At 45.8% G+C, this 21,776-nt stretch overlaps 1 protein-coding gene across 1 annotated transcript in view; it reads left to right on the top strand.

Moving 5' to 3' along the window:
* LOC123487043 (general transcription and DNA repair factor IIH helicase subunit XPB-like) overlaps positions 1–21,776 on the top strand; it is a 91,038-nt gene that overhangs the window by 42,831 nt on the left and 26,431 nt on the right.

The following is a 21,776-nucleotide window of genomic DNA, read 5'->3' on the forward strand; positions in this document are numbered from 1 at the left end:
GAGGGCCGCCCACCAAAACTCAAGGACCAGGCAAGGAGGGCATGAATCAGAGAGGCAACAAAGAGACCAAAGATAACCCTGAAGGGGCTGCAAAGCTCCACAGCGGAGATTGGAGTATCTGTCCATAGGACCACTTTAAGCCGTACACTCCACAGAACTGGGCTTTCAGAGGAGTGGCCAGAAAAAAGCAATTGCTTAAAAGGCATGTGGGAGACTCCCCAAACATATGGAAGAAGGTACTCTGGTCAGATGAGACTAAAATTGAGCTTTTTGGCCATCCAAGTAAAACGCTATGTCTGGCGCAAACCAAACACCTCTCATCACCCCAAGAACACCATCCCCACAGTGAAGCATGGTGGTGGTAGCATCATGCTGTGGGGATGTTTTTCATCGGCAGGGACTGGGAAACTGGTCAGAATTGAAGGAATGATGGATGGTGCTAAATACAGGGAAATTGTTGAGGGGAAACCTGTTTGTCTTCCAGAGATTAGAGACTGGGACGGAGGTTCACCTTCCAGCAGGACAATGACCCTAAGACACGGGTTTAAGGGGAAATATTTAAATGTCTTGGAATGGCCTAGTCAAAGCCCAGACCTCAATCCAATTGAGAATCTGTGGTATGACTTAAAGATTGCTGTACACCAGCGGAACCCATCCAACTTGAAGGAGCTGGAGCAGTTTTGCCTTGAAGAATGGGCAAAAATCCCAGTGGCTAGATGTGCCAAGCTTATAGAGACATACCCCAAGAGACTTGCAGCTGTAATTGCTGCAAAAGGTGGCTCTACAAAGTATTGACTTTGGGGGGGGTGAATAGTTATGCACGCTCAAGTTTTCTGTTTTTCTGTCTTATTTCTTGTTTGTTTCGCAAATAAAAAATATTTGTTATCTTCAAAGTGGTAGGCATGTTGTGTAAATCAAATGATACAAACCGCCAAAAAATCAATTTTAATTCCAGGTTGTAAGGCAACAGAATAGGAAAAATGCCAAGGGGGGTGAATACTTTCGCAAGCCACTGTACATATCTACCTCAGTGACCTCGTACCCCTGCACATGGACTCAGTACTGGTACCACGTGTATACAGCCAAGTTATCATGGACTCAGTACTGGTACCACGTGTATACAGCCAAGTTATCATGGACTCAGTACTGGTACCACGTGTATACAGCCAAGTTATCATGGACTCAGTACTGGTACCACGTGTATACAGCCAAGTTATCATGGACTCAGTACTGGTACCACGCTGTATACAGCCAAGTTATCATGGACTCAGTACTGGTACCACGTGTATGCAGCCAAGTTATCATGGACTCAGTACTGGTACCACGTGTATACAGCCAAGTTATCATGGACTCAGTACTGGTACCACGTGTATGCAGCCAAGTTATCATGGACTCAGTACTGGTACCACGTGTATACAGCCAAGTTATCGTTCCTCATTGGGGATTTATTCCTCCTGTTATTGGTTTTCTATTGTTCTCTCTGCGTTGTTGGAAAAGGACCCGTCAGGAAGCACTTCACTGTTGTCTACGAAGCATGTGACAAATAAAATGTGCTTTGATTTGACACACAGCCACACACACCTAGGTGGAGAGAAACACGCACACGCACGCACGCACACACACACACACACACACACACACACACACACACACACACACACACACACACACACACACACACACACACACACACACACACACACACACACACACACACACACACACACACACACACACACACACACACACACACACACACACACACACTCGGAAGGGTTTGCTGAGTAATTTGATTGATTGATCTAACGTCTCTCTCCTCTCAGGTCCTATATCTAACGTCTCTCTCCTCTCAGGTCCTATATCTAACGTCTCTCTCCTCTCAGGTCCTATATCTAACGTTCTCTCTCCTCTCAGGTCCTATATCTAACGTCTCTCTCCTCTCAGGTCCTATATCTAACGTCTCTCTCCTCTCAGGTCCTATATCTAACGTCTCTCTCCTCTCAGGTCCTATATCTAACGTCTCTCTCCTCTCAGGTCCTATATCTAACGTCTCTCTCCTCTCAGGTCCTATATCTAACGTCTCTCTCCTCTCAGGTCCTATATCTAACGTCTCTCTCCTCTCAGGTCCTATATCTAACGTCTCTCTCCTCTCAGGTCCTATATCTAACGTCTCTCTCCTCTCAGGTCCTATATCTAACGTCTCTCTCCTCTCAGGTCCTATATCTAACGTCTCTCTCCTCTCAGGTCCTATATCTAACGTCTCTCTCCTCTCAGGTCCTATATCTAACGTCTCTCTCCTCTCAGGTCCTATATCTAACGTCCCTCTCAGGTCCTATATCTAACGTCTCTCTCCTCTCAGGTCCTATATCTAACGTCTCTCTCCTCTCAGGTTCTATATCTAACGTCTCTCTCTCAGGTCCTATATCTAACGTCTCTCTCCTCTCAGGTCCTATATCTAACGTCTCTCTCCTCTCAGGTCCTATATCTAACGTCTCTCTTCTCTCAGGTCCTATATCTAACGTCTCTCCTCTCAGGTCCTATATCTAACGTCTCTCTCCTCTCAGGTCCTATATCTAACGTCTCTCTCCTCTCAGGTCCTATATCTAACGTCTCTCTCCTCTCAGGTCCTATATCTAACGTCTCTCTCCTCTCAGGTCCTATATCTAACGTCTCTCTCCTCTCAGGTCCTATATCTAACGTCTCTCTCCTCTCAGGTCCTATATCTAACGTCTCTCTCCTCTCAGGTCCTATATCTAACGTCTCTCTCCTCTCAGGTCCTATATCTAACGTCTCTCTCCTCTCAGGTCCTATATCTAACGTCTCTCTCCTCTCAGGTCCTATATCTAACGTCTCTCTCCTCTCAGGTCCTATATCTAACGTCTCTCTCCTCTCAGGTCCTATATCTAACGTCTCTCTCCTCTCAGGTCCTATATCTAACGTCTCTCTCCTCTCAGGTCCTATATCTAACGTCTCTCTCCTCTCAGGTCCTATATCTAACGTCTCTCTCCTCTCAGGTCCTATATCTAACGTCCCTCTCAGGTTCTATATCTAACGTCTCTCTCAGGTCCTATATCTAACGTCTCTCTCAGGTCCTATATCTAACGTCTCTCTCCCCTCTAGGTCCTATATCTAACGTCTCTCTCCTCTCAGGTCCTATATCTAACGTTCTCTCTCCTCTCAGGTCCTATATCTAACGTCTCTCTCCTCTCAGGTCCTATATCTAACGTCTCTCTCCTCTCAGGTCCTATATCTAACGCTCTCTCTTCAGGTTCTATATCTAACGTCTCTCTCCTCTCAGGTCCTATATCTAACGCTCTCTCCTCTCAGGTCCTTATCTAACGCTCTCTCCTCTCAGGTCCTATATCTAACGTCTCTCTCCTCTCAGGTCCTATATCTAACGTCTCTCTCCTCTCAGGTTCTATATCTAACGTCTCTCTCCTCTCAGGTCCTATATCTAACGTCTCTCTCCTCTCAGGTCCTATATCTAACGTCTCTCTCCTCTCAGGTCCTATATCTAACGTCTCTCTCCTCTCAGGTCCTATATCTAACGCTCTCTCTCCTCTCAGGTCCTATATCTAACGTCTCTCTCCTCTCAGGTCCTATATCTAACGTCTCTCTCCTCTCAGGTCCTATATCTAACGTCTCTCTCAGGTCCTATATCTAACGTCTCTCTCCTCTCAGGTCCTATATCTAACGTCTCTCTCCTCTCAGGTCCTATATCTAACGTCTCTTCTCCTCTCAGGTCCTATATCTAACGCTTTCTCTTCTCAGGTCCTATATCTAACGTCCTCTCTCCTCTCAGGTCCTATATCTAACGCTCTCTCTCTCCTCTCAGGTCCTATATCTAACGTCTCTCTCCTCTCAGGTCCTATATCTAACGTCTCTCTCCTCTCAGGTCCTATATCTAACGTCTCTCTCCTCTCAGGTCCTATATCTAACGTCTCTCTCCTCTCAGGTCCTATATCTAACGTCTCTCTCCTCTCAGGTCCTATATCTAACGTCTCTCTCCTCTCAGGTCCTATATCTAACGTCTCTCTCCTCTCAGGTCCTATATCTAACGTCTCTCTCCTCTCAGGTCCTATATCTAACGTCTCTCTCTCCTCTCAGGTCCTATATCTAACGTCTCTCTCCTCTCAGGTCCTATATCTAACGTCTCTCTCCTCTCAGGTCCTATATCTAACGTCTCTCTCCTCTCAGGTCCTATATCTAACGTCTCTCTCCTCTCAGGTCCTATATCTAACGTCTCTCTCCTCTCAGGTCCTATATCTAACGTCTCTCTCCTCTCAGGTCCTATATCTAACGTCTCTCTCCTCTCAGGTCCTATATCTAACGTCTCTCTCCTCTCAGGTCCTATATCTAACGTCTCTCTCCTCTCAGGTCCTATATCTAACGTCTCTCTCCTCTCAGGTCCTATATCTAACGTCTCTCTCCTCTCAGGTCCTATATCTAACGTCTCTTCTCTCAGGTCCTATATCTAACGTCTCTCTCCTCTCAGGTCCTATATCTAACGTCTCTCTCTTCTCTCAGGTCCTATATCTAACGTCTCTCTCCTCTCAGGTCCTATATCTAACGTCTCTCTCCTCTCAGGTCCTATATCTAACGTCTCTCTCCTCTCAGGTCCTATATCTAACGTCTCTCTCCTCTCAGGTCCTATATCTAACGTCTCTCTCCTCTCAGGTCCTATATCTAACGCTCTCTCCTCTCAGGTCCTATATCTAACGTCTCTCTCCTCTCAGGTCCTATATCTAACGTCTCTCTCCTCTCAGGTCCTATATCTAACGTCTCTCTCCTCTCAGGTCCTATATCTAACGCCTCTCTCAGGTCCTATATCTAACGTCTCTCTCCTCTCAGGTCCTATATCTAACGTCTCTCTCTCTCAGGTCCTATATCTAACGTCTCCTTCTCAGGTCCTATATCTAACGTCTCTCCTCTCAGGTCCTATATCTAACGTCTCTCTCCTCTCAGGTCCTATATCTAACGCTCTCCTCTCAGGTCCTATCTAACGTTTTCTCTCAGGTCCTATATCTAACGTCTCTCTCCTCTCAGGTCCTATATCTAACGTCTCTCTCCTCTCAGGTCCTATATCTAACGTCTCTCTCCTCTCAGGTCCTATATCTAACGTCTCTCTCCTCTCAGGTCCTATATCTAACGTCTCTCTCCTCTCAGGTCCTATATCTAACGTCTCTCTCCTCTCAGGTCCTATATCTAACGTCTCTCTCCTCTCAGGTCCTATATCTAACGTCTCTCTCCTCTCAGGTCCTATATCTAACGTCTCTCTCCTCTCAGGTCCTATATCTAACGTCTCTCTCCTCTCAGGTCCTATATCTAACGTCTCTCTCCTCTCAGGTCCTATATCTAACGTCTCTCTCCTCTCAGGTCCTATATCTAACGTCTCTCTCCTCTCAGGTCCTATATCTAACGTCTCTCTCCTCTCAGGTCCTATATCTAACGTCTCTCTCCTCTCAGGTCCTATATCTAACGTCTCTCTCCTCTCAGGTCCTATATCTAACGCTCTCTCTCTCTCAGGTCCTATATCTAACGTCTCTCTCCTCTCAGGTCCTATATCTAACGTCTCTCTCCTCTCAGGTCCTATATCTAACGTCTCTCTCCTCTCAGGTCCTATATCTAACGCCTCTCTCCTCTCAGGTCCTATATCTAACGCTCTCTCCTCTCAGGTCCTATATCTAACGTCTCTCTCCTCTCAGGTCCTATATCTAACGTCTCTCTCCTCTCAGGTCCTATATCTAACGTCTCTCTCCTCTCAGGTCCTATATCTAACGTCTCTCTCCTCTCAGGTCCTATATCTAACGTCTCTCTCTCTTCAGGTCCTATATCTAACGTCTCTCTCCTCTCAGGTCCTATATCTAACGTCTCTCTCTCTCTCAGGTCCTATATCTAACGTCTCTCTCCTCTCAGGTCCTATATCTAAGCTTTCTCTCTTCAGGTCCTATATCTAACGCTTCCAGGTCAATTTAATGCTTTTCTCAGGTTCTATATAAGTCTTCAGGTTTATATTTAATGCTTTTCCTCAGTCCTATATTTAATGCGTTCTTCTTCAGGGTTTATATTTAATGTTTTTCTTCAGGTCCTATATAATTTTCTTCTTTCAGGTTCTATATTTAAGCTTTCTAGGGCTATATTAAGCGTTTCTTCTTAGGTTCGAATTAATGCTTTTTTTTCGGGCCATATTTAATGCTTTCTTCTTAGGTCGATATTTTAAGCTTTCTTCTTCAGGGTTAATAATGTTTCTTCTTCAGGTTCATATTTAACGCTTTTCCTCTTAGGTTCTATATCTAATCTCTCTCTTGGTCTAATTTAACGTTTCTCCTCTCAGGTCTATTCTAAGCTTTTTTCAGGTCCTATATAATGCTCTCAGGTTCTATATCAAGTTTTTTTCAGGGTCTATATAACTTTCTTTCAGGTTTATATTTAATGCTTTTCTTCTTAGGATATTAATGCTTTTTCTTCAGGACAATTTTCTTCAGTGTTATATCTAATGCTTTCTTCTTAGGTCTCGAGATTCTAATGCTTTCTCTTTCAGGATATCTAATGCTTTCCTAGGTCATATCTAATCTTTTCTCTCAGGTTCTAATTTAATGCTTTCTCTTCTCAGGTCCTATATCTAATGCCTTCTCTTCAGGTTCAATTAATTTCAGGTTGAGTCTAATGCCTCTTCTAGGTCGAATTTAATGCTTTCTCTTCTCAGGTCCTATATCTAAGCTTTCTCTTCTCTCAGGTCCTAAATAATGTCTTTCTCTTCAGGTCCTATATTTAATGCTTTCTTCTTAGGTTCTATATTTAACGTCTTCAGGCAATTCAATGCTTTTCCAGGTTCTAATTTAATGCTTTCTCTTCAGGTTCTATATTCAACGCTTTTCTTCTTGTATAGTTTAATGCTTTTTTCTTCAGGTCCTATATTAATGCTTTTCTCTTCGAGGCTCTATATTTCAACGCTTTTTTCTGGGTTCAATTTTCAATGCCTCTCTCAGGTCCTAATAACGCTTTTCTCTTCTGGTTCGAATTTAAGCTTTTCTTCCTAGGTCCAATCAACTTTCTTCGGTATATTTAATGTTCTTAGGATATTAATGCTTCTCTCAGGGTATATTAATGCTTCTTAGGGCCATATCAATGCCAGCATATAAGCTTTTCTTCAGGTCCTATTTAATGTCTCTCTTCTGGCCTATATCTAATGCTTTCCTTCAGGTCTCATATCTAATGCTTTTCTCAGGTTCATATCTATCTTTTCAGGTCAGATCTAATGCTTCTCTTCTTCGGGTATATAATGCCTCTCTTAGGGATATTTCAATTTTTCTTCTAGGCCTAATTAAGCTTTCTTCTTCTAGGTAATTTAATGCGGTTCTATATTAATGCTTTTTTCAGGTTCTATATTTCAACGCCTTTTAGTATTAAGCTTTTCTTAGGTTCTATATTTAATGCTTTTTTAGGTTCATATTTTAATCTTTTAGGCATATCACGTTTTTTTCAGCTTTTAGGCAATTAATGCTTTCTTCTTTAGGGTTCTATATTTAATGCTTTCTCTTTTGGTTTATATTTAATGCTTTTCTTTTAGGTTGATTAACGTTCTTCAGGTCAACTAATCTTCTCTCTCAGGTCCTATATTCTAAGCTCTCTCTCTCAGGTCCTATTTCAACGTCTCTCTTCTCTCAGGTCCTATATCTAATGTCTCTCTCTCTCAGGTCCTATATCTAACGCTCTTCTCCTCTCAGGTCCTATATCTAACGTCTCTCTCCTCTCAGGTCCTATATCTAACGTCTCTCTCCTCTCAGGTCCTATATCTAACGTCTCTCTCCTCTCAGGTCCTATATCTAACGTCTCTCTCCTCTCAGGTTCTATATCTAACGTCTCTCTCCTCTCAGGTCCTATATCTAACGTCTCTCTCTTCAGGTCCATATCTAATGCTCTCTCTCCTCAGGTCCTATATCTAACGTCTCTCTCCTCTCAGGTCCTATATCTAACGTCTCTCTCCTCTCAGGTCCTATATATCTGCGTCTCTCTCCTCTCAGGTCCTATATCTAACGTCTCTCCTCTCCCAGGTCTATATCTAACGTCTCTCTCCTCTCAGGTCCTATATCTAACGCTCTCTCTCCTCTCAGGGTCCTATATCTAACGTCTCTCCTCTCAAGGTCCTATATCGCGTCTCTCTCCTCTCAGGTCCTATATCTAACGTCTCTCTCTCTCAGGTCCTATATCTAACGTCTCTCTCCTCTCAGGTCTATATCTAACGTCTCTCCTCAGGCTTATCTGCTTCCTCTCAGGTCCTATATCTAAGTCCTCTTCTTCAGGTCTATATCTAGCGCGTCTCTCTCCTCTCAGGTCCTATATCTAACGTCTCTCTCAGGTCCTATATCTAGCGTCTCTCTCCTCTCAGGTCCATATTCTGGTCCTTCAGGTCTAACTCTCCTCTCAGGTCCTATATCTAACGTCTCTCTCCTCTCAGGTCCTATATCTAACGTCTCTCTCCTCTCAGGTCCTATATCTAACGTCTCTCTCCTCTTCAGGTCCTATATCTGCGTCTCTCTCCTCCCTTCAGGTCCTATATCTAACGTCTCTCTCCTTGGGTCCTGTCTCTAACGTCTCTCTCCTCTCAGGTCCTATCATCTGCGTCTCTCTCCTCTGATTCTTCAACGTCTCTCTCCTCTCAGGTCCAATGTTGCCTCTCGGGCCAAACGTCTCTCTCTCAGGTCCTATATCCCAACGTCTCTCCTCTCAGGTATCTTTAACGTCTCTCTCCTCTCCCGGAATTCTATATCTAACTCCTCTCCTCCCTCAGGTCTTATCTAACGTCTCTCTTTCCCTCGGTCCTACATCTAACGTCTCTCTCTCAGGTTCCTATATCTAACGTCTCTCTCCTCTCAGGTCCTATATCTAACGTCTCTCTCCTCTCAGGTCCTATATCTAACGTCTCTCTCCTCTCAGGTCCTATATCTAACGCTCTCTCTCCTCTCAGGTCCTTATCTAACGTCTCTCTCCTCTCAGGTCCTATATCTAGCGTCTCTCCTCTCAGGTCCTATATCTAACGTCTCTCTCCTCTCCAGGTTCCTATAATAACGTCTCTCTCCTCTCAGGTCCTATATCTAACGTCTCTTCTCCTCTCAGGTCCTATATCTAACGCTCTCTCCTCTCAGGTCTGTCTCGCGTCTCTCCTCTCAGGTCCTATATCTAACGTCTCTCTCTCTCAGGTTATATCTAGCGTCTCTCTCTCTAGGTCCTGCTTCTCGTTCTCTCCTCTCAGGTCCTATTATGTCTCTCTTTCCTCTTAGGTCCTATATCTAACGTCTCTCTTCCTCTCAGGTCTATATCTAAAGTTCGTCTCTATATACTCTCAGGTCCTATGTCTAGCGTCTCTCCTCTCAGGTCTATATCTAACGTCTCTCTCCTCTCAGGTTTTATAATCTCTCTCTCCTCTCAGATTCTATATCCACTCGTTTCTAGGGTCCTATATCTAACGTCTCTCTCCTCTAGGTTCTATATCTAATGTCTTCTCCTCAGGTCCTATATCTAACGTCTCTCTCTCTCAGGTCCTATATCTAACGTCTCTCTCTCTCAGGTCCCTTCTGCGTTCTCTCCTCTCAGGTCCTATATCTATCGTCTCCCTCTCCTCGGGTCCTATATCTACGTCTTCTCTCCTCTCTGGGTCCTGTATCTAACGTCTCTCTCCTCTTCCAGGTCCTATATATCCAATGCTCTCGGTCTCCTTCTAGCGTCTCTAACTCTCTGGGTCCTATATCTTCTCTGCCTCTCCTCTCGGGTCCTATATCCGTCTCCAATGTTTCTCTCCAGGTTTTATATCTAATGCTTCTCTCTCCTCTCGGTCTATATCTTACTCTCTCGTGTCTTATCTCTAACGTCTCTCTCCTCTCAGGTCCTATATCTATGCGTCTCTCTCCTAAGGTCTCTATCAAACGCGTCTCTCTCAGGTTCCTATATTCTAGCTTCCTTCTGGTTCTATCTCACAGCGTCTGCTCCTGGGTCTCTTATATCTAGCTTCTCAGGTCTATATCTAACGTCTCTCTCTTCTCTCGGGTCCTTATTCTAAGCGTCTCTCGGTTCCACCTCCCAGTCCTGCCTCTTCCTCAGGTCCTATATCTAATGCGTCTCTCTCCTCTCCAGTTTCTATATACCGCGTCTCTCCCCTCTCAGGTCTATATCTACGTCTTTTTCTCTAGGTCTATATTCAACGCTCTCTCTCCTGCTCTCAGGTCCTCTATCTAACGTCTCTCTCTCTCGGGTCCCATATCTGCTCTCTCTCTCGTCCTACTCTCCTCAGGTCCTCATATCTGCTCTCCCCCCAGGTCTACTAACGTTCTCTCCTCTCAGGTCCTATATCTAACGTCTCTCTCCTCTCAGGTCCTATATCTAACGTCTCTCTCCTCTCAGGTCCTATATCTAACGTCTCTCTCAGGTCCTATATCTAACGTCTCTCTCCTCTCAGGTCCTATATCTAACGTCTCTCTCCTCTCAGGTCCTATATCTAACGTCTCTCTCCTCTCAGGTCCTATATCTAACGTCTCTCTCCTCTCGGGGTCCTATATCTAACGTCTCTCTCTCTCAACGCTCTCTCAGGTCTATATCTAACGTTTCTCTCCTCTCAGGTCCTATATCTAACGTCTCTCTCCTCTCAGGTCCTTATCTAACGTCTCTCTCCTCTCAGGTCTCTATCTAACGTCTCTCTCCTCTCAGGTCTATATCTAACGTCTCTCTCTCTCTCAGGTCCTATATCTAACGTCTCCTTTCTCTCCTCTAGGTCCTATATCTAACGTTCTCTCCTCTCAGGTCCTATATCTAAGCGTCTCTCTCTCTCGGGTCCTATATCTAACGTCTCTCTCCTCTCGGGTCCTATATCTAACCTCTCTCTCCTTCAGGTCCTATCTAACGTCTCTCTCTCAGGTCCTATATCTAACGTCTCTCTCCTCTCAGGTCCTATATCTAACGTCTCTCTCCTCTCAGGTCCTATATCTAACGTCTCCTCTCAGGTCCTATCTAACGTCTCTCTCCTCTCAGGTCCTATATCTAACGTCTCTCTCCTCTCCAGGTTCTATATCTAACGTCTCTCTCCTCTCAGGTCCTATATCTAGCTCTCTCTCCTCCTCTCAGGTCCTATATCTAACGTCTCTCTCCTCTCAGGTCCTATATACTAACGTCTCTCTGCTCAGGTCTATATCCAACGACTCTTTCTCTCAGGTCCCATATCTAACGTCTCTCCTCTCAGGTCCTCTAAATCTCCTCTCTCAGGTCCTATATCTAACGTCTCTCCTCTCAGGTCTATCGCATAAAATATAATCTACTCTCTCCTTCCTCAGGTCCTATATCTAACGTCTCTCTCTCTCAGGTCCTATATCTAACGTCTCTCTCTCCTCTCAGGTCTATTGTCTAACGTCTCCCTCTCTCTCAGGTTCATATATCTGCTCTCTCTCCTCTGTGTCATATCTAACGTCTCTCTCTCTCGGTTATATCTAGTCTCTCTCTCAGGTCTATATCTAACTCTCTCTCTCAGTGTCCCATATCAGCGTTCTCTGTCTCGGGTCCTTGTTCTAGTTCCTGATTCTACGTCTCTCTGCTCTCTCAGGTCCTATATCTTGCGTCTGCCACTCAGGTCCTATAATATAACGTCTCTCTCGGGTCCACTATATCAAGTCTCTCTCCTCTCAGGTCCTATATCAATCTCTCTCCTCTCAGGTCCTATATCTAACGTCTCTCTCCTCTCAGGTCCTATATCTAACGTCTCTCTCCTCTCAGGTCCTATATCTAACGTCTCTCTCCTCTCAGGTCCTATATCTACTGTCTCCTCTCAGGTCCTATATCTAACGTCTCTCTCCTCTCAGGTCCTATATCTAACGTCTCTCTCCCTCTCAGGTCCTATATCTAACGTCTCTCTCCTCTCAGGTCCTATATCTAACGTCTCTCTCCTCTCAGGTCCTATATCTAACGTCTCTCTCTCTCAGGTCCTATATCTAACGTCTCTCTCTCTCTCAGGTCCTATATCTAACGTCTCTCTCCTCTCAGGTCCTATATCTAACGTCTCTCTCCTCTCAGGTCCTATATCTAGCTCTCTCTCCTCTCAGGTCCTATATCTCGTCTTCCTCTCAGGTCCTATTAAGTCTCCTAGGTCTCTATCTAACGTCTCTCTCCTCTCAGGTCCTATATCTAACGTCTCTCTCCTCAGGTCTATATCTAACGTTCTCTCCTCTCAGGTCCTATATCTAACGTCTCTCTCCTCTCAGGTCCTATATCTAACGTCCTCTCGTCTCCTCAGGTCCTATATCTAACGTCTTCTCCTCTCAGGTCTATATCTAGGTCTCTCTCCTCTCAGGTCCTATATCTAACGTCTCTCTCAGGTCTATTAACGTCTTCTCCTCTCAGGTCCTATATCTAACGTCTCTCTCCTCTCAGGTCCTATATCTAACGTCTCTCTCCTCTCAGGTCCTATATCTAACGTCTCTCTCTCTCAGGTCCTATATCTAACGTCTCTCTCCTCTCAGGTCCTATCAACGTCTCCTCTCAGGTCCATATCTAACGTTGCTTACTCTCTCAGGTCCTATTTCTAAATGCTCCTCTCAGGTCCTATATCTAACGTCTCTCTCCTCTCAGGTCCTATATCTAACGTCTCTCTCTCGGGTCCTATCTCACGTCTCTCTCCTCTTTAGGTCCTATATCTAACGTCTCTCTCCTCTCAGGTCCTATATCTAACGTCTCTCTCCTCTCAGGTCCTATATCTAACGTCTCTCTCCTCTCAGGTCCTATATCTAACGTCTCTCTCCTCTCAGGTCCTATATCTATCGTCTCCTCTCCTCTCAGGTCCTATATCTAACGTCTCTCTCCTCTCAGGTCTATATCTAACGTCTCTCCTCTCAGGTCCTATATCCTAACGTCTCTCTCCTCTCAGGTCCTATATCTAACGTCTCTCTCCTCTCAGGTCCTATATCTAACGTCTCTCTCCTCTCAGGTCCTATATCTAACGTCTCTCCTCTCAGGTCCTATATCTAACGTCTCTCTCCTCTCAGGTCTATCTAGCGTCTCTCTCCTCTCAGGTCCTATATCTAACGCTCTCTCTCTCTCAGGTCCTATATCTAGCGTTCTCTCCTCTCAGGTCGTATCTACGTCTCTCTCCTCTCAGGTCCTATATCTAACGTCTCTCTCCTCTCAGGTCCTATATCTAACGTCTCTCTCCTCTCAGGTCTATATCTAACGTCTCTCTCCTCTCAGGTCCTATATCTAACGTCTCTCTCTCTCTCGGTCCTATATCTAACGTCTCTCTCCTCTCAGGTCCTATATCTAACGTCTCTCTCCTCTCAGGTCCTATATCTAACGTCTCTCTCCTCTCAGGTCCTATATCTAACGTCTCTCTCTCTCTCAGGTCCTATATCTAACGTCTCTCTCCTCTCAGGTCCTATATCTAACGTCTCTCTCCTCTCAGGTCCTATATCTAACGTCTCTCTCCTCTCAGGTCCTATATCTAACGTCTCTCTCCTCTCAGGTCCTATATCTAACGTCTCTCTCCTCTAGGTCCTATATCTAACGTCTCTCTCCTCTCAGGTCCTATATCTAACGTCTCTCTCCTCTCAGGTCTATATCTAACGTCTCTCTCCTCTCAGGTCCTATATCTAACGTCTCTCTCTCTTAGGTCCTATATCTACGTCTCTCCTCTCAGGTCCTATATCTAACGTCTCTCTCCTCTCAGGTCCTATATCTAACGTCTCTCTCCTCTCAGGTCCTATATCTAACGTCTCTCTCCTCTCAGGTCCTATATCTAACGTCTCTCTCCTCTCAGGTCCTATATCTAACGTCTCTCTCTCTCAGGTCCTATATCTAACGTCTCTCTCCTCTCAGGGTCCTATATCTAACGTCTCTCTCTCTCAGGTCCTATATCTAACGTCTCTCTCTCTCAGGTCCTATATCTAGCGTCTCTCTCCTCTCAGGTCCTATATCTAACGTCTCTCTCCTCTCAGGTCCTATATCTAACGTCTCTCTCCTCTCAGGTCTATATCTAACGTCTCTCTCCTCTCAGGTCCTATATCTAACGTCTCTCTCTTCAGGTTCTATACACTTCTCCTCTCAGGTCCTATATCTACGTCTCTCTCCTCTCAGGTCCTATATCTAACGTCTCTCTCCTCTCAGGTCCTATATCTAGCGTCTCTCTCCTCTCAGGTCCTATATCTAACGTCTCTCTCCTCTCAGGTCCTATATCTAACGTCTCTCTCCTCTCAGGTCCTATATCTAACGTCTCTCTCCTCTGGTCTCTCCTCTCGGTCCTATATCTTACGTCTCTCTCCTCTCAGGTCCTATATCTAACGTCTCTCTCCTCTCAGGTTCTATATCTAGCGTCTCTCTCCTCTCAGGTCCTATCTACGTCTCTCTCCTCTCAGGTCCTATATCTAACGTCTCTCTCCTCTCAGGTCCTATATCTAACGTCTCTCTCCTCTCAGGTCTATATCTAACGTCTCTCTCCTCTCAGGTCCTATATCTAACGTCTCTCTCCTCTCAGGTCCTATATCTAACGCTCTCTCCTCTCAGGTCCTATATCTAACGTCTCTCTCCTGGCTGCTTCTCAGTCCTATATCTACGTCTCTCTCCTCTCAGGGTCCTATATCTAACGTCTCTCTCCTCTCAGGTCCTATATCTAGCGTCTCTCTCCTCTCAGGTCCTATATCTAACGTCTCTCTCCTCTCAGGTCCTATATCTAACGTCTCTCTCCGTCTGCTCTCAGGTCCTATATCTAACGTCTCTCTCCTCTCAGGTCCTATATCTAACGTCTCTCTCCTCTCAGGTCCTATATCTAACGTCTCTCTCCTCTCAGGTCCTATATCTAACGTCTCTCTCCTCTCAGGTCCTATATCTAACGTCTCTCTCCTCTCAGGTCCTATATCTAACGTCTCTCTCCTCTCAGGTCCTATATCTAACGTCTCTCTCCTCTCAGGTCCTATATCTAACGTCTCTCTCTCCTCTCAGGTCCTATATCTAACGTCTCTCTCCTCTCAGGTCCTATATCTAACGTCTCTCTCCTCTCAGGTCCTATATCTAACGTCTCTCTCCTCTCAGGTCCTATATCTAACGTCTCTCTCCTCTCAGGTCCTATATCTAACGTCTCTCTCCTCTCAGGCCCTATATCTAACGTCTCTCTCCTCTCAGGTCCTATATCTAACGTCTCTCTCCTCTCCAGGTCCTATATCTAACGTTCTCTCTCCTCTCAGGTCCTATATCTAACGTCTCTCCTCTCAGGTCCTATATCTAACGTCTCTCTCCTCTCGGGTCCTATATCTAACGTCTCTCTCCTCTCAGGTCCTATATCTAACGTCTCTCTCCTCTCAGGTCCTATATCTAACGTCTCTCTCCTCTCAGGTCCTATATCTAACGTCTCTCTCCTCTCAGGTCCTATATCTAACGTCTCTCTCCTCTCAGGTCCTATATCTAACGTCTCTCTCCTCTCAGGTCCTATATCTAACGTCTCTCTCCTCTCAGGTCCTATATCTAACGTCTCTCTCCTCTCAGGTCCTATATCTAACGTCTCTCTCCTCTCAGGTCCTATATCTAACGTCTCTCTCCTCTCAGGTCCTATATCTAACGTTCTCTCTCCTCTCAGGTCCTATATCTAACGCTCTCTCCTCTCAGGTCCTATATCTAACGTCTCTCTCTCCTCTCAGGTCCTATATCTAACGTCTCTCTCCTCTCAGGTCCTATATCTAACGTCTCTCTCCTCTCAGGTCCTATATCTAACGTCTCTCTCCTCTCAGGTCCTATATCTGCACGTCTCTCTCTCTCAGGTCCTATATCTAACGTCTCTCTCCTCTCAGGTCCTATATCTAACGTCTCTCTCCTCTCAGGTCCTATATCTAACGTCTCTCTCCTCTCAGGTCCTATATCTAGCGTCTCTCTCCTCTCAGGTCCTATATCTAACGTCTCTCTCCTCTCAGGTCCTATATCTAACGTCTCTCTCCTCTCAGGTCCTATATCTAACGTCTCTCTCCTCTCAGGTCCTATATCTAACGTCTCTCTCCTCTCAGGTTCTATATCTAACGTCTCTCTCCTCTCAGGTCCTATATCTAACGTCTCTCTCCTCTCAGGTCCTATATCTAACGTCTCTCTCCTCTCAGGTCCTATATCTAACGTCTCTCTCCTCTCAGGTCCTATATCTAACGTCTCTCTCCTCTCAGGTCCTATATCTAACGTCTCTCTCCTCTCAGGTCCTATATCTAACGTCTCTCTCCTCTCAGGTCCTATATCTAACGTCTCTCTCCTCTCAGGTCCTATATCTAACGTCTCTCTCCTCTCGGGTCCTATATCTAACGTCTCTCTCCTCTTCAGGTCCTATATCTAACGTCTCTCTCCTCTCAGGTCCTATATCTAACGTCTCTCTCCTCTCAGGTCCTATATCTAACGTCTCTCTCCTCTCAGGTCCTATATCTAACGTCTCTCTCCTCTCAGGTCCTATATCTAACGCTCTCTCTCCTCTCAGGTCCTATATCTAACGTCTCTCTCTCCTCTCAGGTCCTATATCTAACGTCTCTCTCCTCTCAGGTCCTATATCTAACGTCTCTCTCCTCTCAGGTCCTATATCTAACGTCTCTCTCCTCTCAGGTCCTATATCTAACGTCTCTCTCCTCTCCAGGTCCTATATCTAACGTCTCTCTCCTCTCAGGTCCTATATCTAACGTCTCTCTCCTCTCAGGTCCTATATCAATCTCTCTCCTCTCAGGTCCTATATCTAACGTCTCTCTCCTCTCAGGTCCTATATCTACGTCTCTCTCCTCTCAGGTCCTATATCTAGCGTCTCTCTCCTCTCAGGTCTATATCTAGCGTCTCTCTCCTCTCAGGTCTATATCTAACGTCTCTCTCCTCTCAGGTCCTATATCTAACGTCTCTCTCCTCTCAGGTCCTATATCTAACGTCTCTCTCTCTCAGGTCCTATATCTAACGTCTCTCTCTCCTCTCAGGTCCTATATCTAACGTCTCTCTCCTCTCAGGTCCTATATCTAACGTTCTCTCTCCTCTCAGGTCCTATATCTAACGTCTCTCTCCTCTCAGGTCCTATATCTAACGCTTCTCTCTCTCAGGTCCTATATCTAACGTCTCTCTCCTCTCAGGTCCTATATCTAACGTTCTCTCTCCTCTCAGGTCCTATATCTAACGTCTCTCTCCTCTCAGGTCCTATATCTAACGTCTCTCTCTCTCAGGTCCTATATCTAACGTCTCTCTCCTTCAGTCTATATCTAACGTCTCTCTCCTCTCAGGTCCTATATCTAACGTCTCTCTCCTCTCAGGTCCTATATCTAACGTCTCTCTCTCTCTCAGGTCCTATATCTAACGTCTCTCTCCTCTCAGGTCCTATATCTAACGTCTCTCTCCTCTCAGGGTCCTATATCTAACGTCTCTCTCCTCTCAGGTCCTATATCTAACGTCTCTCTCCTCTCAGGTCCTATATAGCGTCTCTCCTCTCAGGTCCTATATCTAACGTCTCTCTCCTCTCAGGTCCTATATCTAACGTCTCTCTCCTCTCAGGTCCTATATCTAACGTCTCTCTCCTCTCAGGTCCTATATCTAACGTCTCTCTCCTCTCAGGTCCTATATCTAACGTCTCTCTCCTCTCAGGTCCTATATCTAACGTCTCTCTCCTCTCAGGTCCTATATCTAACGTCTCTCTCCTCTCGGGTCCTATATCTAGCGTCTCTCTCCTCTCAGGTCCTATATCTAACGTCTCTCTCCTCTCAGGTCCTATATCTAACGTCTCTCTCCTCTCAGGTCCTATATCTAGCGTCTCTCTCCTCTCAGGTCCTATATCTAACGTCTCTCTCCTCTCAGGTCCTTATCTAACGTCTCTCTCCTCTCAGGTCCTATATCTAACGTCTCTCTCCTCTCAGGTCCTATATCTAACGTCTCTCTCCTCTCAGGTCCTATATCTAACGTCTCTCTCCTCTCAGGTCCTATATCTAACGTCTCTCTCCTCTCAGGTCCTATATCTAACGTCTCTCTCCTCTCAGGGTCCTATATCTAACGTCTCTCTCCTCTCAGGTCCTATATCTAACGTCTCTCTCCTCTCAGGTCCTATATCTAACGTCTCTCTCCTCTCAGGTCCTATATCTAACGTCTCTCTCCTCTCAGGTCCTATATCTAACGTCTCTCTCAGGTCCTATATCTAACGTCTCTCTCCTCTCAGGTCCTATATCTAACGTCTCTCTCCTCTCAGGTCCTATATCTAACGTCTCTCTCCTCTCAGGTCCTATATCTAACGTCTCTCTCCTCTCAGGTCCTATATCTAACGTCTCTCTCCTCTCAGGTCCTATATCTAACGTCTCTCTCCTCTCAGGTCCTATATCTAACGTCTCTCTCCTCTCAGGTCCTATATCTAACGTCTCTCTCCTCTCAGGTCCTATATCTAACGTCTCTCTCCTCTCAGGTCCTATATCCTAACGTCTCTCTCCTCTCGGGTCCTATCTAGCGTCTCTCTCCTCTCCAGGTCCTATATCTAGCGTCTCTCTCCTCTCAGGTCCTATATCTAGCGTCTCTCTCCTCTCAGGTCCTATATCTAACGTCTCTCTCTCTCAGGTCCTATATCTAACGTCTCTCTCCCTCAGGTCCTATATCTAACGTCTCTCTCCTCTCAGGTCCTATATCTAACGTCTCTCTCTCTCCTCTCAGGTCCTATATCTAGCGTCTCTCTCTCCTCTCAGGTCCTATATCTAACGTCTCTCTCTCTCCCTCTCAGGTCCTATATCTAACGTCTCTCTCCTCTCAGGTCCTATATCTAACGTCTCTCTCCTCTCAGGTCCTATATCTAACGTCTCTCCGTCCTCTTCCTGTCTAACGTCTCTCTCCTCTCAGGTCCTATATCTAACGTCTCTCTCCTCTCAGGTCCTATATCTAGCGTCTCTCTCCTCTCAGGTCCTATATCTAACGTCTCTCTCCTCTCAGGTCCTATATCTAACGTCTCTCTCCTCTCAGGTCCTATATCTAACGTCTCTCTCCTCTCAGGTCCTATATCTAACGTCTCTCTCCTCTCAGGTCCTATATCTAACGTCTCTCTCCTCTCAGGTCCTATATCTAACGTCTCTCTCCTCTCAGGTCCTATATCTAACGTCTCTCTCCTCTCCGGTCCTATATCTAACGTCTCTCTCCTCTCAGGTCCTATATCTAACGTCTCTCTCTCCTCTCAGGTCCTATATCTAACGTCTCTCTCCTCTCAGGTCCTATATCTAACGTCTCTCTCCTCTCAGGTCCTATATCTAACGTCTCTCTCCTCTCAGGTCCTATATCTAACGTCTCTCTCCTCTCAGGTCCTATATCTAACGTCTCTCTCCTCTCAGGTCCTATATCTAACGTCTCTCTCCTCTCAGGTCCTATATCTAACGTCTCTCTCTCTCTCAGGTCCTATATCTAACGTCTCTCTCCTCTCAGGTCCTATATCTATCGTCTCTCTCCTCTCAGGTCCTATATCTAACGTCTCTCTCCTCTCAGCTATATCTTACGTCTCTCTCCTCTCCCAGGTCTCTATCTAACGTCTCTCTCCTCTCAGGTCCTATATCTAACGTCTCTCTCCTCTCAGGTCTATATCTAGCGTCTCTCTCCTCTCCAGGTCCTATATCTAACGTCTCTCTCCTCTCAGGTCCTATATCTAACGTCTCTCTCCTCTCAGGTCCTATATCTAACGTCTCTCTCCTCTCAGGTCCTATATCTAACGTCTCTCTCCTCTCAGGTCCTATATCTAACGTCTCTCTCCTCTCAGGTCCTATATCTAACGTCTCTCTCCTCTCAGGTCCTATATCTAACGTCTCTCTCCTCTCCAGGTCCTATATCCTAACGTCTCTCTCCTCTCAGGTCCTATATCTAACGTCTCTCTCCTCTCAGGTCCTATATCTAGCGTCTCTCTCCTCTCAGGTCCTATATCTAACGTCTCTCTCTCCTCTCAGGTCCTATATCTAACGTCTCTCTCCTCTCAGGTCCTATATCTAACGTCTCTCCTCTCAGGTCCTATATCTAACGTCTCTCTCCTCTCAGGTCCTTATCTAACGTCTCTCTCCTCTCAGGTCCTATATCTAACGTCTCTCTCCTCTCAGGTCCTATATCTAACGTCTCTCTCCTCTCAGGTCCTATATCTAACGTCTCTCTCCTCTCAGGCCCTATATCTAACGTCTCTCTCCTCTCAGGTCCCTATATCTAACGTCTCTCTCCTCTCAGGTCCTATATCTAACGTCTCTCTCCTCTCAGGTCCTATATCTAACGTCTCTCTCCTCTCAGGTCCTATATCTAACGTCTCTCTCCTCTCAGGTCCTATATCTAACGTCTCTCTCCTCTCAGGTCCTATATCTAACGTCTCTCTCCTCTCAGGTCCTATATCTAACGTCTCTCTCCTCTCAGGTCCTATATCTAACGTCTCTCTCCTCTCAGGTCCTATATCTAACGTCTCTCTCTCTCTCGGGTCCTATATCTAACTCTCTCTCCTCTCCAGGTCCTATATCTACGTCTCTCTCCTCTCAGGTCCTATATCTAACGTCTCTCTCCTCTCAGGTCCTGTATCTAACGTCTCTCTCCTCTCAGGTCCTATATCTAACGTCTCTCTCCTCTCAGGTCTATATCTAACGTCTCTCTCCTCTCCAGGTCCCATATCTAACGTCTCTCTCCTCTCCAGGTCCTATATCTAGCGTCTCTCTCCTCTCAGGTCCTATATCTAACGTCTCTCTCCTCTCCAGGTCCTATATCTAGTCTCTCTCCTCTCAGGTCCTATATCTAACGTCTCTCTCTCCTCTCAGGTCCTATATCTAACGTCTCTCTCCTCTCAGGTCCTATATCTCGTCTCTCTCCTCTCCAGGTCCTATATCTAACGTCTCTCTCCTCTCAGGTCCTATATCTGCGTCTCTCTCCTCTCAGGTCCTATATCTACGTCTCTCTCCTCTCATCCTATATCTAACGTCTCTTCTCTCTCTTTCTCCTCTCTCCTTCCCGGTCCTATATCTAACGTCTCTCTCCTCTCCGGTCCTATATCTAACGTCTCTCTCCTCTCAGGTCCTATATCTAACGTCTCTCTCCTCTCAGTCCTAATCACGTCTCCTCCTTCAGGCATATCTAACGTCTCTCTCCTCTAGTCTATATCTAAGTCTCTCTCCTCTCAGGTCCATATCTAACGTCTCTCTCCTCTCAGGTCCTATATCTAACGTCTCTCTCCTCTCAGGTCCTATATCTAACGTCTCTCTCCTCTCAGGTCCTATATCTAACGTCTCTCTCCTCGGTCCTCTCTGTGTCTTCTCCTCTCCAGGTCTATATCTAGCGTCTCTCTCCTCTCCGGTCCTATATCTGCGTCTCTCTCCTCTCCGGCTATATCTACGCTCTCTCCTCTCCGGTCCTATATCTAACGCTCTCTCCTCTCCAGGTCCTCTATCTAACGTCTCTCTCCTCTCAGGTCCTATATCTAACGTCTCTCTCCTCTCCAGGTCCTATATCTAGCGTCTCTCTCCTCTCCAGGTCCTATATCTAGCGTCTCTCTCCTCTCAGGTCCTATATCTACGTCTCTCTCCTCTCAGGTCCTATATCTAACGTCTCTCTCCTCTCAGGTCCTATATCTAGCGTCTCTCTCCTCTCAGGTCCTATATCTAACGTCTCTCTCCCTCTCAGGTCCTATATCTAACGTCTCTCTCTCCTCTCCAGGTCCTATATCTAACGTCTCTCTCCTCTCCAGGTCCTATATCTAACGTCTCTCTCCTCTCAGGTCCTATATCTAACGTCTCTCTCCTCTCAGGTCCTATATCTAGCGTCCTCTCCTCTCAGGTCCT

The sequence above is a fragment of the Coregonus clupeaformis genome, unplaced genomic scaffold, assembly GCF_020615455.1.
Source record: "Coregonus clupeaformis isolate EN_2021a unplaced genomic scaffold, ASM2061545v1 scaf1427, whole genome shotgun sequence".
NCBI classification, from domain to species: Eukaryota; Metazoa; Chordata; class Actinopteri; order Salmoniformes; family Salmonidae; genus Coregonus; species Coregonus clupeaformis.